Here is an 18,548-nt window from a genome sequence, read left to right as displayed (position 1 = left end):
TGTTGCGGCCAGGTCACAAGAAAGCGAGTTGAAGAAAGGAGCTCAGGGGCACTGTAATTCACAAACATGCAGAGTTATAAATGACAGCTATCGTCCAAAAATAGACTGAAGTAAGGCTGCCAAGAGGACTTGAAAGCGGGGCAGAATTGCAGGAAACCGATTTCAGGAGGTAGACTGGAATTGCATTGAAAGCATAGGAAAAGAGGCAGAACGTCCACAATGATGCACTTGGCCAAAAAGGGCGTATGCGTTTTTTCCTGAATATATTCAGGAAAAAACGCATACGCCCTTTCTGGCCAACCAAGCAAGCTTGCAAAGGAAATCTGCACTACAATGAAGTCTCACTTCCCCCCGGTCAAAAGGGCCATCTGAAAAAAGTGTAAAATCCAGAAAGGCAACAGGCCATTGAGAACTGGGAGCCTTGTTATGCTGATGGGCGGGATGTAAATTGCCAACAGACACTTGGGAGAAGTGTATGGTGTTTCCTGAAACATCTAAAAAACAAAGCAACAGAGCCTAGGGCACTTCCACTTATGGTCCTATAGCTTAGGGAAATTAAAATCAAAAAGACACAGCCACCCCAAAGTTTGGAACAGCTCTGTTTACAAGAACCTCGTTTACAGTACAAGTTCAACATCGCAGAAAGTGAAAAATGGATAAAGAAGTTGTGGTATTCACTTACAAAGCAATATCACTCAGCAATGAAATCTATGTCATCAGGCCCTTAGCATCGCAATGAGTGGATTCAGGTATGATGATTCTAACTGAAATAAGTCACACAGAAAAAGAAACATCATAAGATATCACTAATACACGGAATGTAAACTTGCCTACACAGGAACTGAATTACAGAACAGAACAGGGTCTCAAATTTAGAAAACCAACTTATGCTTGCTTAAGGGTAAAGGTGAGTTGGGGTGCTGCATAAAACCAGAGATTGAAATGAGCACAGATAAAGTTCCTTAAGTCAAATATGGAATAGACAAGAGCTACTCCTTGCTCAACGAAATGGACTCAACACCCCATATTAAACGCGTAAGAATGTTCCTGACTAGTAAGTATCTTAAAACCTATGGATTGCTATGTCTCCAAAAGAGAATCAAGCATGTGTACAGGGGCATAAACGCAGCAGTGATAGGATTGGAGACGTTCGGTGAGCAAATGAAGACCCTTTGAAGTCATATTGCATGGTACCCATTCCACGGGTTTCAACTACCCAGGTTTAAGGTATTCTTCCTTCAGCTAAAACATGCATGTGGAACCTAGAGTATGATCAACCATGTGATCGGGAGACGTGTTCAAATATGTCTCAGTTTTCGTACCCTGGTACTCGGGTGCAACATTCCAGACGCTTTACTAACACTCTCCCGACTTGGAGAGTCAGTCCCTTTAACCTCCTGGTTGGCCCAGTTTGCAATTTCTGCGGAAGATGAACAGGAATAGCGAGAACCAATGAGAGGCTAGCTGGAGGTGTCTGGACGGGCAAATTTAACTCTCATTTCCCACCAGGAAGAGGAATTAACCAAAGGCTCAGCGTGCCGTGCCGGAACCAGATTAGGTCCTGAAGCCATCCTGCGGTGTTGCGGCCAGGTCACAAGAAAGCGAGTTGAAGAAAGGAGCTCAGGGGCACTGTAATTCACAAACCTGCAGAGTTATAAATGACAGCTATCGTCCAAAAATAGACTGAAGTAAGGCTGCCAAGAGGACTTGAAAGCGGGGCAGAATTGCAGGAAACCGATTTCAGGAGGTAGACTGGAATTGCATTGAAAGCATAGGAAAAGAGGCAGAACGTCCACAATGATGCACTTGGCCAAAAAGGGCGTATGCGTTTTTTCCTGAATATATTCAGGAAAAAACGCATACGCCCTTTTTGGCCAACCAAGCAAGCTTGCAAAGGAAATCTGCACTACAATGAAGTCTCACTTCCCCCCGGTCAAAAGGGCCATCTGAAAAAAGTGTAAAATCCAGAAAGGCAGGACAGGCCATGGAGAACTGGGAGCCTTGTTATGCTGATGGGCGGGATGTAAATTGCCAACAACCACTCGGGAGAAGTGTATGGTGTTTCCTGAAACATCTAAAAAACAAAGCAACAGAACCTAGGGCATTTCCACTTATGGTCCTATAGCTTAGGGAAATTAAAATCAAAAAGACACAGCCACCCCAAAGTTTGGAATGGCTCTGTTTACAAGAACCTCGTTTACAGTACAAGTTCAACATCGCAGAAAGTGAAAAATGGATAAAGAAGTTGTGGTATTTACTTACAAAGCAATATCACTCAGCAATGAAATCTGTGTCATCAGGCCCTTAGCAGCACAATGAGTGGATTCAGGTATGATGATTCTAACTGAAGTAAGTCACACAGAAAAAGAAACATCATAAGATATCAGTAATACACGGAATGTAAACTTGGCTACACAGGAACTGAATTACAGAACAGAACAGGGTCTCAAATTTAGAAAACCAACTTATGCTTGCTTAAGGGTGAAGGTGAGTTGGGGTGCTGCATAAAACCAGAGATTGAAATGAGCACAGATAAAGTTCCTTAAGCCAAATATGGAATAGACAAGAGCTACTCCTTGCTCAACGAAATGGACTCAACACCCCATATTAAACGCCTAAGAATGTTCCTGACTAGTAAGTATCTTAAAACCTATGGATTGCTATGTCTCCAAAAGAGAATCAAGCATGTGTACAGGGGCATAAACGCAGCAGTGATAGGATTGGAGAGGTTCGGTGAGCAAATGAAGACCCTTTGAAGTCATATTGCATGGTACCCATTCCACAGGTTTCAACTACCCTGGTTTAAGGTATTCTTCCTTCAGCTAAAACATGCATGTGGAACCTAGAGTATGATCAACCATGCGATCGGGATACGTGTTCAAATATGTCTCAGTTTTCGTACCCTGGTACTTGGGTGCAACATTCCAGACGCTTTACTAACACTCTCCCGACTTGGAGAGTCAGTCCCTTTAACCTCCTGTTTGGCCCAGTTTGCAATTTCTGCGGAAGATGAACAGGAATAGCGAGAACCAATGAGAGGCTAGCTGGAGGTGTCTGGACGGGCAAATTTAACTCTCATTTCCCACCAGGAAGAGGAATTAACCAAAGGCTCAGCATGCCATTCCGGAACCAGATTAGGTCCTGAAGCCATCCTGTGGTGTTGCGGCCAGGTCACAAGAAAGCGAGTTGAAGAAAGGAGCTCAGGGGCACTGTAATTCACAAACCTGCAGAGTTATAAATGACAGCTATCGTCCAAAAATAGACTGAAGTAAGGCTGCCAAGAGGACTTGAAAGCGGGGCAGAATTGCAGGAAACCGATTTCAGGAGGTAGACTGGAATTGCATTGAAAGCATAGGAAAAGAGGCAGAACGTCCACAATGATGCACTTGGCCAAAAAGGGCGTATGCATTTTTTCCTGAATATATTCAGGAAAAAACGCATACGCCCTTTTTGGCCAACCAAGCAAGCTTGCAAAGGAAATCTGCACTACAATGAAGTCTCACTTCCCCCCGGTCAAAAGGGCCATCTGAAAAAAGTGTAAAATCCAGAAAGGCACGACAGGCCATGGAGAACTGGGAGCCTTGTTATGCTGATGGGCGGGATGTAAATTGCCAACAACCACTCGGGAGAAGTGTATGGTGTTTCCTGAAACATCTAAAAAACAAAGCAAAAGAGCCTAGGGCACTTCCACTTATGGTCCTATAGCTTAGGGAAATTAAAATCAAAAAGACACAGCCACCCCAAAGTTTGGAACGGCTCTGTTTACAAGAACCTCGTTTACAGTACAAGTTCAACATCGCAGAAAGTGAAAAATGGATAAAGAACTTGTGGTACTTACATACAATGCAGTATCACTCAGCAATGAAATCTATGTCATCAGGCCCGTAGCAGCATAATGAGTAGATTCAGGTACGATGATTCTAACTGAAATAAGTCACACAGAAAAAGAAACATCATAAGATATCAGTAATACACGGAATGTAAACTTGGCTACACAGGAACTGAATTACAGAACAGAACAGCGTCTCAAATTTAGAAAACCAACTTATGCTTGCTTAAGGGTAAAGGTGAGTTGGGTTGCTGCATAAAACCAGAGATTGAAATGAGCACAGATAAAGTTCCTTAAGCCAAATATGGAATAGACTAGAGCTACTCCTTGCTCAACGAAATGGATTCAACACCGCATATTAAACGCCTAAGAATGTACCTGACTAGTAAGTATCTTAAAACCTATGGATTGTTATGTCTCCAAAAGAGAATCAAGCATGTGTACAGTGGCATAAACGCAGCAGTGATAGGATTGGAGAGGTTCGGTGAGCAAATGAAGACCCTTTGAAGTCATATTGCATGGTACCCATTCCACGGGTTTCAACTACCCAGGTTTAAGGTATTCTTCCTTCAGCTAAAACATGCATGTGGAACCCAAGTATGATCAACCATGTGAACGGGAGACGTGTTCAAATATGTCTCAGTTTTCCTCCCCTGGTACTCGGGTGCAACATTCCAGACGCTTTACTAACACTCTCCCCACTTGGAGAGTCAGCGCCTTTAACCTACTGTTTGGCCCAGTTTGCAATTTCTGCGGAAGATGAACAGGAATAGCGAGAACCAATGAGAGGCTAGCTGGAGGTGTCTGGACGGGCAAATTTAACTCTCATTTCCCACCAGGAAGAGGAAATAACCAAAGGCTCAGCGTGCCGTACCGGAACCAGATTAGGGCCTGAAGCCATCCTGCGGTGTTGCGGCCAGCTCAAAAGAAAGCGAGTTGAAGAAAGGAGCTCAGGGGCACTGTAATTCACAAACCTGCAGAGTTATAAATGACAGCTATCGTCCAAAAATAGACTGAAGTAAGGCTGCCAAGAGGACTTGAAAGCAGGGCAGAATTGCAGGAAACCGATTTCAGGAGGTAGACTGGAATTGCATTGAAAGCATAGGAAAAGAGGCAGAACGTCCACAATGATGCACTTGGCCAAAAAGGGCGTATGCGTTTTTTCCTGAATATATTCAGGAAAAAACGCATACGCCCTTTTTGGCCAACCAAGCAAGCTTGCAAAGGAAATCTGCACTACAATGAAGTCTCACTTCCCCCCGGTCAAAAGGGCCATCTGAAAAAAGTGTAAAATCCAGAAAGGCAGGACAGGCCATGGAGAACTGGGAGCCTTGTTATGCTGATGGGCGGGATGGAAATTGCCAACAACCACTCGGGAGAAGTGTATGGTGTTTCCTGAAACATCTAAAAAACAAAGCAACAGAACCTAGGGCACTTCCACTTATGGTCCTATAGCTTAGGGAAATTAAAATCAAAAAGACACAGCCACCCCAAAGTTTGGAACGGCTCTGTTTACAAGAACCTCGTTTACAGCACAAGTTCAACATCGCAGAAAGTGAAAAATGGATAAAGAAGTTGTGGTATTTACTTACAAAGCAATATCACTCAGCAATGAAATCTGTGTCATCAGGCCCTTAGCAGCACAATGAGTGGATTCAGGTATGATGATTCTAACTGAAGTAAGTCACACAGAAAAAGAAACATCATAAGATATCAGTAATACACGGAATGTAAACTTGGCTACACAGGAACTGAATTACAGAACAGAACAGGGACTCAAATTTAGAAAAACAACTTATGCTTGCTTAAGGGTAAAGGTGAGTTGGGGTGCTGCATAAAACCAGAGATTGAAATGAGCACAGATAAAGTTCCTTAAGCCAAATATGGAATAGACAAGAGCTACTCCTTGCTCAACGAAATGGACTCAACACCCCATATTAAACGCCTAAGAATGTACCTGACTAGTAAGTATCTTAAAACCTATGGATTGCTATGTCTCCAAAAGAGAATCAAGCGTGTGTACAGGGGCATAAACGCAGCAGTGATAGGATTGGAGAGGTTCGGTGAGCAAATGAAGACCCTTTGAAGTCATATTGCATGGTACCCATTACACGGGTCTTAACTCTCCAGGTTTAAGGTATTCTTCCTTCAGCTAAAACATGCATGTGGAACCCAAGTATGATCAACCATGTGAACGGGAGACGTGTTCAAATATGTCTCAGTTTTCCTCCCCTGGTACTCGGGTGCAACATTCCAGACGCTTTACTAACACTCTCCCCACTTGGAGAGTCAGCGCCTTTAACCTCCTGTTTGGCCCAGTTTGCAATTTCTGCGGAAGATGAACAGGAATAGCGAGAACCAATGAGAGGCTAGCTGGAGGTGTCTGGACGGGCAAATTTAACTCTCATTTCCCACCAGGAAGAGGAAATAACCAAAGGCTCAGCGTGCCGTACCAGAACCAGATTAGGTCCTGAAGCCATCCTGCGGTGTTGCGGCCAGCTCACAAGAAAGCGAGTTGAAGAAAGGAGCTCAGGGGCACTGTAATTTACAAACCTGCAGAGTTATAAATGACAGCTATCATCCAAAAATAGACTGAAGTAAGGCTGCCAAGAGGACTTGAAAGCGGGGCAGAATTGCAGGAAACCGATTTCAGGAGGTAGACTGGAATTGCATTGAAAGCATAGGAAAAGAGGCAGAACGTCCACAATGATGCACTTGGCCAAAAAGGGCGTATGCGTTTTTTCCTGAATATATTCAGGAAAAAACGCATACGCCCTTTTTGGCCAACCAAGCAAGCTTGCAAAGGAAATCTGCACTACAATGAAGTCTCACTTCCCCCCGGTCAAAAGGGCCATCTGAAAAAAGTGTAAAATCCAGAAAGGCAGGACAGGCCATGGAGAACTGGGAGCCTTGTTATGCTGATGGGCGGGATGTAAATTGCCAAGAACCACTCGGGAGAAGTGTATGGTGTTTCCTGAAACATCTAAAAAACAAAGCAACAGAGCCTAGGGCACTGCCACTTATGGTCCTATAGCTTAGGGAAATTAAAATCAAAAAGACACAGCCACCCCAAAGTTTGGAACGGCTCTGTTTACAAGAACCTCGTTTACAGTACAAGTTCAACATCGCAGAAAGTGAAAAATGGATAAAGAACTTGTGGTACTTACGTACAATGCAGTATCACTCAGCAATGAAATCTATGTCATCAGGCCCGTAGCAGCATAATGAGTAGATTCAGGTACGATGATTCTAACTGAAATAAGTCACACAGAAAAAGAAACATCATAAGATATCAGTAATACACGGAATGTAAACTTGGCTACACAGGAACTGAATTCCAAAACAGAACAGGGTCTCAAATTTAGAAAACCAACTTATGCTTGCTTAAGGGTAAAGGTGAGTTGGGTTGCTGCATAAAATCAGAGATTGAAATGAGCACAGATAAAGTTCCTTAAGCCAAATATGGAATAGACAAGAGCTACTCCTTGCTCAACGAAATGGACTCAACACCGCATATTAAACGCCTAAGAATGTACCTGACTAGTAAGTATCTTAAAACCTATGGATTGCTATGTCTCCAAAAGAGAATCAAGCATGTGTACAGGGGCATAAACGCAGCAGTGATAGGATTGGAGAGGTTCGGTGAGCAAATGAAGACCCTTTGAAGTCATATTGCATGGTACCCATTCCACGGGTTTCAACTACCCAGGTTTTAGGTATTCTTCCTTCAGCTAAAACATGCATGTGGAACCCAAGTATGATCAACCATGTGAACGGGAGACGTGTTCAAATATGTCTCAGTTTTCCTCCCCTGGTACTCGGGTGCAACATTCCAGACGCTTTACTAACACTCTCCCCACTTGGAGAGTCAGCGCCTTTAACCTCCTGTTTGGCCCAGTTTGCAATTTCTGCGGAAGATGAACAGGAATAGCGAGAACCAATGAGAGGCTAGCTGGAGGTGTCTGGACGGGCAAATTTAACTCTCATTTCCCACCAGGAAGAGGAAATAACCAAAGGCTCAGCGTGCCGTGCCGGAACCAGATTAGGGCCTGAAGCCATCCTGCGGTGTTGCGGCCAGGTCACAAGAAAGCGAGTTGAAGAAAGGAGCTCAGGGGTACTGTAATTCACAAACCTGCAGAGTTATAAATGACAGCTATCGTCCAAAAATAGACTGAAGTAAGGCTGCCAAGAGGACTTGAAAGCGGGGCAGAATTGCAGGAAACCGATTTCAGGAGGTAGACTGGAATTGCATTGAAAGCATAGGAAAAGAGGCAGAACGTCCACAATGATGCACTTGGCCAAAAAGGGCGTATGTGTTTTTTCCTGAATATATTCAGGAAAAAAACACATACGCCCTTTTTGGCCAACCAAGCAAGCTTGCAAAGGAAATCTGCACTACAATGAAGTCTCACTTCCCCCCGGTCAAAAGGGCCATCTGGAAAAAGTGTAAAATCCAGAAAGGCAGGACAGGCCATGGAGAACTGGGAGCCTTGTTATGCTGATGGGCGGGATGTAAATTGCCAACAGACACTCGGGAGAAGTGTATGGTGTTTCCTGAAACATCTAAAAAACAAAGCAACAGAGCCTAGGGCACTGCCACTTATGGTCCTATAGCTTAGGGAAATTAAAATCAAAAAGACACAGCCACCCCAAAGTTTGGGACGCCTCTGTTTACAAGAACCTCGTTTACAGTACAAGTTCAACATCGCAGAAAGTGAAAAATGGATAAAGAAGTTGTGGTATTTACTTACAAAGCAATATCACTCAGCAATGAATTCTATGTCATCAGGCCCTTAGCATCACAATGAGTGGATTCAGGTGTGATGATTCTAACTGAAATAAGTCACACAGAAAAAGAAACATCATAAGATATCAGTAATACACGGAATGTAAACTTGGCTACACAGGAACTGAATTACAGAACAGAACAGTGTCTCAAATTTAGAAAACCAACTTATGCTTGCTTAAGGGGAAAGGTGAGTTGGGGTGCTGCATAAAACCAGAGATTGAAATGAGCACAGATAAAGTTCCTTAAGTCAAATATGGAATAGACAAGAGCTACTCCTTGCTCAATGAAATGGACTCAACACCGCATATTAAACGCCTAAGAATGTACCTGACTAGTAAGTATCTTAAAAACCTATGGATTGCTATGTCTCCATAAGAGAATCAAGCGTGTGTACAGGGGCATAAACGCAGCAGTGATAGGATTGGAGAGGTTCGGTGAGCAAATGAAGACCCTTTGAAGTCATATTGCATGGTACCCATTACACGGGTCTTAACTCTCCAGGTTTAAGGTATTCTTCCTTCAGCTAAAACATGCATGTGGAACCCAAGTATGATCAACCATGTGAACGGGAGACGTGTTCAAATATGTCTCAGTTTTCCTCCCCTGGTACTCGGGTGCAACATTCCAGACGCTTTACTAACACTCTCCCGACTTGGAGAGTCAGTCCCTTTAACCTCCTGTTTGGCCCAGTTTGCAATTTCTGCGGAAGATGAACAGGAATAGCGAGAACCAATGAGAGACTACCTGGAGGTGTCTGGACGGGCAAATTTAACTCTCATTTCCCACCAGGAAGAGGCATTAACCAAAGGCTCAGCGTGCCGTGCCGGAACCAGATTAGGGCCTGAAGCCATCCTGCGGTGTTGCGGCCAGGTCACAAGAAAGCGAGTTGAAGAAAGGAGCTCAGGGGCACTGTAATTCACAAACCTGCAGAGTTATAAATGACAGCTATCGTCCAAAAATAGACTGAAGTAAGGCTGCCAAGAGGACTTGAAAGCGGGGCAGAATTGCAGGAAACCGATTTCAGGAGGTAGACTGGAATTGCATTGAAAGCATAGGAAAAGAGGCAGAGCGTCCACAATGATGCACTTGGCCAAAAAAAGAGCATATGCGTTTATTCCTGAATGTATTCAGGGAAAAACGCATACGCCCTTTTTGGCCAACCAAGCAAGCTTGCAAAGGAAATCTGAACTACAATGAAGTCTCACTTCCCCCCGGTCAAAAGGGCCATCTGAAAAAAGTGTAAAATCCAGAAAGGCAGAACAGGCCATGGAGAACTGGGAGCCTTGTTATGCTGATGGGCGGGATGTAAATTGCCAACAACCACTCGGGAGAAGTGTATGGTGTTTCCTGAAACATCTAAAAAACAAAGCAACAGAACCTAGGGCACTTCCACTTATGGTCCTATAGCTTAGGGAAATTAAAATCAAAAAGACACAGCCACCCCAAAGTTTGGAACGGCTCTGTTTACAAGAACCTCGTTTACAGTACAAGTTCAACATCGCAGAAAGTGAAAAATGGATAAAGAAGTTGTGGTATTTACTTACAAAGCAATATCACTCAGCAATGAAATCTGTGTCATCAGGCCCTTAGCAGCACAATGAGTGGATTCAGGTATGATGATTCTAACTGAAGTAAGTCACACAGAAAAAGAAACATCATAAGATATCAGTAATACACGGAATGTAAACTTGGCTACACAGGAACTGAATTACAGAACAGAACAGGGTCTCAAATTTAGAAAACCAACTTATGCTTGCTTAAGGGGAAAGGTGAGTTGGGGTGCTGCATAAAACCAGAGATTGAAATGAGCACAGATAAAGTTCCTTAAGTCAAATATGGAATAGACAAGAGCTACTCCTTGCTCAACGAAATTGACTCAACACCGCATATTAAACGCCTAAGAATGTACCTGACTAGTAAGTATCTTAAAACCTATGGTTTGCTATGTCTCCGAAAGAGAATCAAGCATGTGTACAGAGGCATAAACGCAGCAGTGATAGGATTGGAGAGGTTCGGTGAGCAAATGAAGACCCTTTGAAGTCATATTGCATGGTACCCATTCCACGGGTTTCAACTACCCAGGTTTAAGGTATTCTTCCTTCAGCTAAAACATGCATGTGGAACCTAGAGTATGATCAACCATTTGATCGGGAGACGTGTTCAAATATGTCTCAGTTTTCGTACCCTGGTACTCGGGTGCAACATTCCAGACGCTTTACTAACACTCTCCCGACTTGGAGAGTCAGTCCCTTTAACCTCCTGTTTGGCCCAGTTTGCAATTTCTGCGGAAGATGAACAGGAATAGCGAGAACCAATGAGAGACTAGCTGGAGGTGTCTGGACGGGCAAATTTAACTCTCATTTCCCACCAGGAAGAGGAAATAACCAAAGGCTCAGCGTGCCGTGCCGGAACCAGATTAGGGCCTGAAGCCATCCTGCGGTGTTGCGGCCAGGTCACAAGAAAGCGAGTTGAAGAAAGGAGCTCAGGGGCACTGTAATTCACAAACCTGCAGAGTTATAAATGACAGCTATCGTCCAAAAATAGACTGAAGTAAGGCTGCCAAGAGGACTTGAAAACGGGGCAGAATTGCAGGAAATCGATTTCAGGAGGTAGACTGGAATTGCATTGAAAGCATAGGAAAAGAGGCAGAACGTCCACAATGATGCACTTGGCCAAAAAGGGCGTATGCGTTTTTTCCTGAATATATTCAGGAAAAAACGCATACGCCCTTTTTGGCCAACCAAGCAAGCTTGCAAAGGAAATCTGCACTACAATGAAGTCTCACTTCCCCCCGGTCAAAAGGGCCATCTGAAAAAAGTGTAAAATCCAGAAAGGCAGGACAGGCCATGGAGAACTGGGAGCCTTGTTATGCTGATGGGCGGGATGTAAATTGCCAACAACCACTCGGGAGAAGTGTATGGTGTTTCCTGAAACATCTAAAAAACAAAGCAACAGAACCTAGGGCACTTCCACTTATGGTCCTATAGCTTAGGGAAATTAAAATCAAAAAGACACAGCCACCCCAAAGTTTGGAACGGCTCTGTTTACAAGAACCTCGTTTACAGTACAAGTTCAACATCGCAGAAAGTGAAAAATGGATAAAGAAGTTGTGGTATTTACTTACAAAGCAATATCACTCAGCAATGAAATCTATGTCATCAGGCCCTTAGCATCACAATGAGTGGATTCAGGTATGATGATTCTAACTGAAATAAGTCACACAGAAAAAGAAACATCATAAGATATCAGTAATACACGGAATGTAAACTTGGCTACACAGGAACTGAATTACAGAGCAGAACAGGGTCTCAAATTTAGAAAACCAACTTATGCTTGCTTAAGGGGAAAGGTGAGTTGGGGTGCTGCATAAAACCAGAGATTGAAATGAGCACAGATAAAGTTCCTTAAGCCAAATATGGAATAGACAAGAGCTACTCCTTGCTCAACGAAATGGACTCAACACCCCATATTAAACGCCTAAGAATGTTCCTGACTAGTAAGTATCTTAAAACCTATGGATTGCTATGTCTCCAAAAGAGAATCAAGCATGTGTACAGGGGCATAAACGCAGCAGTGATAGGATTGGAGAGGTTAGGTGCGCAAATGAAGACACTTTGAAGTCATATTGCATGGTACCCATTCCACGGGTTTCAACTACCCAGGTTTAAGGTATTCTTCCTTCAGCTAAAACATGCATGTGGAACCTAGAGTATGATCAACCATGTGATCGGGAGACATGTTCAAATATGTCTCAGTTTTCGTACCCTGGTACTCGGGTGCAACATTCCAGACGCTTTACTAACACTCTCCCGACTTGGAGAGTCAGTCCCTTTAACCTCCTGTTTGGCCCAGTTTGCAATTTCTGCGGAAGATGAACAGGAATAGCGAGAACCAATGAGAGACTAGCTGGAGGTGTCTGGACGGGCAAATTTAACTCTCATTTCCCACCAGGAAGAGGAATTAACCAAAGGCTCAGCGTGCCGTGCCGGAACCAGATTAGGTCCTGAAGCCATCCTGCGGTGTTGCGGCCAGGTCACAAGAAAGCGAGTTGAAGAAAGGAGCTCAGGGGCACTGTAATTCACAAACCTGCAGAGTTATAAATGACAGCTATCGTCCAAAAATAGACTGAAGTAAGGCTGCCAAGAGGACTTGAAAGCGGGGCAGAATTGCAGGAAACCGATTTCAGGAGGTAGACTGGAATTGCATTGAAAGCATAGGAAAAGAGGCAGAACGTCCACAATGATGCACTTGGCCAAAAAGGGCGTATGCGTTTTTTCCTGAATATATTCAGGAAAAAACGCATACGCCCTTTTTGGCCAACCAAGCAAGCTTGCAAAGGAAATCTGCACTACAATGAAGTCTCACTTCCCCCCGGTCAAAAGGGCCATCTGAAAAAAGTGTAAAATCCAGAAAGGCAGGACAGGCCATGGAGAACTGGGAGCCTTGTTATGCTGATGGGCGGGATGTAAATTGCCAACAACCACTCGGGAGAAGTGTATGGTGTTTCCTGAAACATCTAAAAAACAAAGCAACAGAGCCTAGGGCACTTCCACTTATGGTCCTATAGCTTAGGGAAATTAAAATCAAAAAGACACAGCCACCCCAAAGTTTGGGACGCCTCCGTTTACACGAACCTCGTTTACCGTACAAGTTCAATATCACAGAAAGTGAAAAATGGATAAAGAACTTGTGGTACTTACGTACAATGCAGTATCACTCAGCAATGAAATCTATGTCATCAGGCCCGTAGCAGCATAATGAGTGGATTCAGGTACGATGATTCTAACTGAAATAAGTCACACAGAAAAAGAAACATCATAAGATATCAGTAATACACGGAATGTAAACTTGGCTACACAGGAACTGAATTACAGAACAGAACAGGGTCTCAAATTTAGAAAACCAACTTATGCTTGCTTAAGGGGAAAGGTGAGTTGGGGTGCTGCATAAAACCAGAGATTGAAATGAGCACAGATAAAGTTCCTTAAGTCAAATATGGAATAGACAAGAGCTACTCCTTGCTCAACGAAATGGACTCAACACCGCATATTAAACGCCTAAGAATGTACCTGACTAGTAAGTATCTTAAAACCTATGGTTTGCTATGTCTCCGAAAGAGAATCAAGCATGTGTACAGAGGCATAAACGCAGCAGTGATAGGATTGGAGAGGTTCGGTGAGCAAATGAAGACCCTTTGAAGTCATATTGCATGGTACCCATTCCACGGGTTTCAACTACCCAGGTTTAAGGTATTCTTCCTTCAGCTAAAACATGCATGTGGAACCTAGAGTATGATCAACCATTTGATCGGGAGACGTGTTCAAATATGTCTCAGTTTTCCTCCCCTGGTACTCGGGTGCAACATTCCAGACGCTTTACTAACACTCTCCCGACTTGGAGGGTCAGTCCCTTTAACCTCCTGTTTGGCCCAGTTTGCAATTTCTGCGGAAGATGAACAGGAATAGCGAGAACCAATGAGAGGCTAGCTGGAGGTGTCTGGACGGGCAAATTTAACTCTCATTTCCCACCAGGAAGAGGAAATAACCAAAGGCTCAGCGTGCCGTGCCGGAACCAGATTAGGGCCTGAAGCCATCCTGCGGTGTTGCGGCCAGGTCACAAGAAAGCGAGTTGAAGAAAGGAGCTCAGGGGCACTGTAATTCACAAACCTGCAGAGTTATAAATGACAGCTATCGTCCAAAAATAGACTGAAGTAAGGCTGCCAAGAGGACTTGAAAGCGGGGCAGAATTGCAGGAAATCGATTTCAGGAGGTAGACTGGAATTGCATTGAAAGCATACGAAAAGAGGCAGAACGTCCACAATGATGCACTTGGCCAAAAAGGGCGTATGCGTTTTTTCCTGAATATATTCAGGAAAAAACGCATACGCCCTTTTTGGCCAACCAAGCAAGCTTGCAAAGGAAATCTGCACTACAATGAAGTCTCACTTCCCCCCGGTCAAAAGGGCCATCTGAAAAAAGTGTAAAATCCAGAAAGGCAGGACAGGCCATGGAGAACTGGGAGCAGTGTTATGCTGATGGGCGGGATGTAAATTGCCAACAACCACTCGGGAGAAGTGTATGGTGTTTCCTGAAACATCTAAAAAACAAAGCAACAGAACCTAGGGCACTTCCACTTATGGTCCTATAGCTTAGGGAAATTAAAATCAAAAAGACACAGCCACCCCAAAGTTTGGAACGGCTCTGTTTACAAGAACCTCGTTTACAGTACAAGTTCAACATCGCAGAAAGTGAAAAATGGATAAAGAAGTTGTGGTATTTACTTACAAGCAATATCACTCAGCAATGAAATCTGTGTCATCAGGCCCTTAGCAGCACAATGAGTGGATTCAGGTATGATGATTCTAACTGAAGTAAGTCACACAGAAAAAGAAACATCATAAGATATCAGTAATACACGGAATGTAAACTTGGCTACACAGGAACTGAATTACAGAACAGAACAGGGTCTCAAATTTAGAAAACCAACTTATGCTTGCTTAAGGGGAAAGGTGAGTTGGGGTGCTGCATAAAACCAGAGATTGAAATGAGCACAGATAAAGTTCCTTAAGTCAAATATGGAATAGACAAGAGCTACTCCTTGCTCAACGAAATGGACTCAATACCGCATATTAAACGCCTAAGAATGTACCTGACTAGTAAGTATCTTAAAACCTATGGTTTGCTATGTCTCCGAAAGAGAATCAAGCATGTGTACAGGGGCATAAACGCAGCAGTGATAGGATTGGAGAGGTTCGGTGAGCAAATGAAGACCCTTTGAAGTCATATTGCATGGTACCCATTCCACGGGTTTCAACTACCCAGGTTTAAGGTATTCTTCCTTCAGCTAAAACATGCATGTGGAACCTAGAGTATGATCAACCATTTGATCGGGAGACGTGTTCAAATATGTCTCAGTTTTCGTAACCTGGTACTCGGGTGCAACATTCCAGACGCTTTACTAACACTCTCCCGACTTGGAGAGTCAGTCCCTTTAACCTCCTGTTTGGCCCAGTTTGCAATTTCTGCGGAAGATGAACAGGAATAGCGAGAACCAATGAGAGACTAGCTGGAGGTGTCTGGACGGGGAAATTTAACTCTCATTTCCCACCAGGAAGAGGAAATAACCAAAGGCTCAGCGTGCCGTGCCGGAACCAGAGTAGGGCCTGAAGCCATCCTGCGGTGTTGCGGCCAGGTCACAAGAAAGTGAGTTGAAGAAAGGAGCTCAGGGGCACTGTAATTCACAAACCTGCAGAATTATAAATGACAGCTATCATCCAAAAATAGACTGAAGTAAGGCTGCCAAGAGGACTTGAAAGCAGGGCAGAATTGCAGGAAACCGATTTCAGGAGGTAGACTGGAATTGCATTGAAAGCATAGGAAAAGAGGCAGAACGTCCACAATGATGCACTTGGCCAAAAAGGGCGTATGCGTTTTTTCCTGAATATATTCAGGAAAAAACGCATACGCCCTTTTTGGCCAACCAAGCAAGCTTGCAAAGGAAATCTGCACTACAATGAAGTCTCACTTCCCCCCGGTCAAAAGGGCCATCTGAAAAAAGTGTAAAATCCAGAAAGGCAGGACAGGCCATGGAGAACTGGGAGCCTTGTTATGCTGATGGGCGGGATGTAAATTGCCAACAGACACTCGGGAGAAGTGTATGGTGTTTCCTGAAACATCTAAAAAACAAAGCAACAGAGCCTAGGGCACTTCCACTTATGGTCCTATAGCTTAGGGAAATTAAAATCAAAAAGACACAGCCACCCCAAAGTTTGGAACGGCTCTGTTTACAAGAACCTCGTTTACAGTACAAGTTCAACATCGCAGAAAGTGAAAAATGGATAAAGAACTTGTGGTACTTACGTACAATGCAGTATCACTCAGCAATGAAATCTATGTCATCAGGCCCGTAGCAGCATAATGAGTAGATTCAGGTACGATGATTCTAACTGAAGTAAGTCACACAGAAAAAGAAACATCATAAGATATCAGTAATACACGGAATGTAAACTTGGCTACACAGGAATTGAATTACAGAACAGAACAGGGTCTCAAATTTAGAAAACCAACTTATGCTTGCTTAAGGGGAAAGGTGAGTTGGGGTGCTGCATAAAACCAGAGATTGAAATGAGCACAGATAAAGTTCCTTAAGTCAAATATGGAATAGACAAGAGCTACTCCTTGCTCAACGAAATGGACTCAACAACGCATATTAAACGCCTAAGAATGTACCTGACTAGTAAGTATCTTAAAACCTATGGATTGCTATGTCTCCAAAAGAGAATCAAGCATGTGTACAGGGGCATAAACGCAGCAGTGATAGGATTGGAGAGGTTCGGTGAGCAAATGAAGACCCTTTGAAGTCATATTGCATGGTACCCATTCCACGGGTCTCAACTCTCCAGGTTTAAGGTATTCTTCCTTCAGCTAAAACATGCATGTGGAACCCAAGTATGATCAACCATGTGAACGGGAGACGTGTTCAAATATGTCTCAGTTTTCCTCCCCTGGTACTCGGGTGCAACATTCCAGACGCTTTACTAACACTCTCCCGACTTGGAGAGTCAGCGCCTTTAACATCCTGTTTGGCCCAGTTTGCAATTTCTGCGGAAGATGAACAGGAATAGCGAGAACCAATGAGAGGCTAGCTGGAGGTGTCTGGACGGGCAAATTTAACTCTCATTTCCCACCAGGAAGAGGAAATAACCAAAGGCTCAGCGTGCCGTACCAGAACCAGATTAGGGCCTGAAGCCACCCTGCGGTGTTGCGGCCAGCTCAAAAGAAAGCGAGTTGAAGAAAGGAGCTCAGGGGCACTGTAATTCACAAACCTGCAGAGTTATAAATGACAGCTATCGTCCAAAAATAGACTGAAGTAAGGCTGCCAAGAGGACTTGAAAGCGGGGCAGAATTGCAGGAAACCGATTTCAGGAGGTAGACTGGAATTGCATTGAAAGCATAGGAAAAGAGGCAGAACGTCCACAATGATGCACTTGGCCAAAAAGGGCGTATGCGTTTTTTCCTGAATATATTCAGGAAAAAATGCATACGCCCTTTTTGGCCAACCAAGCAAGTTTGCAAAGAAAATCTGCACTACAATGAAGTCTCACTTCCCCCCGGTCAAAAGGGCCATCTGAAAAAAGTGTAAAATCCAGAAAGGCAAGACAGGCCATGGAGAACTGGGAGCCTTGTTATGCTGATGGGCGGGATGTAAATTGCCAACAACCACTCAGGAGAAGTGTATGGAGTTTCCTGAAACATGTAAAAAACAAAGCAACAGAACCTAGGGCACTTCCACTTATGGTCCTATAGCTTAGGGAAATTAAAATCAAAAAGACACAGCCATCCCAAAGTTTGGAACGGCTCTGTTTACAAGAACCTCGTTTACAGTACAAGTTCAACATCGCAGAAAGTGAAAAATAGATAAAGAACTTGTGGTATTTACTTACAAAGCAATATCACTCAGCAAAGAAATCTGTGTCATCAGGCCCTTAGCAGCACAATGAGTGGATTCAGGTATGATGATTCTAACTGAAATAAGTCACACAGAAAAAGAAACATCATAAGATATCACTAATACACGGAATGTAAACTTGGCTACACAGGAACTGAATTCCAAAACAGAACAGTGTCTCAAATTTAGAAAACCAACTTATGCTTGCTTAAGGGGAAAGGTGAGTTGGGGTGCTGCATAAAACCAGAGATTGAAATGAGCACAGATAAAGTTCCTTAAGCCAAATATGGAATAGACAAGAGCTACTCCTTGCTCAACGAAATGGACTCAACACCCCATATTAAACGCCTAAGAAGGTACCTGACTAGTAAGTATCTTAAAACCTATGGATTTCTATGTCTCCAAAAGAGAATCAAGCGTGTGTACAGGGGCATAAACGCAGCAGTGATAGGATTGGAGAGGTTCGGTGAGCAAATGAAGACC

General features: G+C 43.7%; 1 long non-coding RNA gene across 2 annotated transcripts in view; it reads right to left on the bottom strand.

The window, feature by feature from the left end:
* Nucleotides 1–18,548, bottom strand: part of LOC307181353 — an 881,369-nt gene that overhangs the window by 606,309 nt on the left and 256,512 nt on the right. Inside the window, exon 1 of one of the 2 annotated variants that reach the window (XR_013826530.1) lies at nucleotides 8,577–8,591. The exons of the other annotated variant lie outside the window; for it this stretch is intronic. This is a non-coding gene — a long non-coding RNA (uncharacterized lncRNA). Of the gene's footprint in view, nucleotides 1–8,576; nucleotides 8,592–18,548 lie in introns of those variants that run through there. 2 annotated transcript variants of the gene reach the window in all.

This window comes from Stenella coeruleoalba (assembly GCF_951394435.1).
Source record: "Stenella coeruleoalba genome assembly, contig: scaffold_48, whole genome shotgun sequence".
In the NCBI taxonomy this organism is placed as follows: Eukaryota; Metazoa; Chordata; class Mammalia; order Artiodactyla; family Delphinidae; genus Stenella; species Stenella coeruleoalba.
Note: the sequence above shows the minus strand (reverse complement) of the source record. Positions and strands in the feature narration are given on the sequence as shown.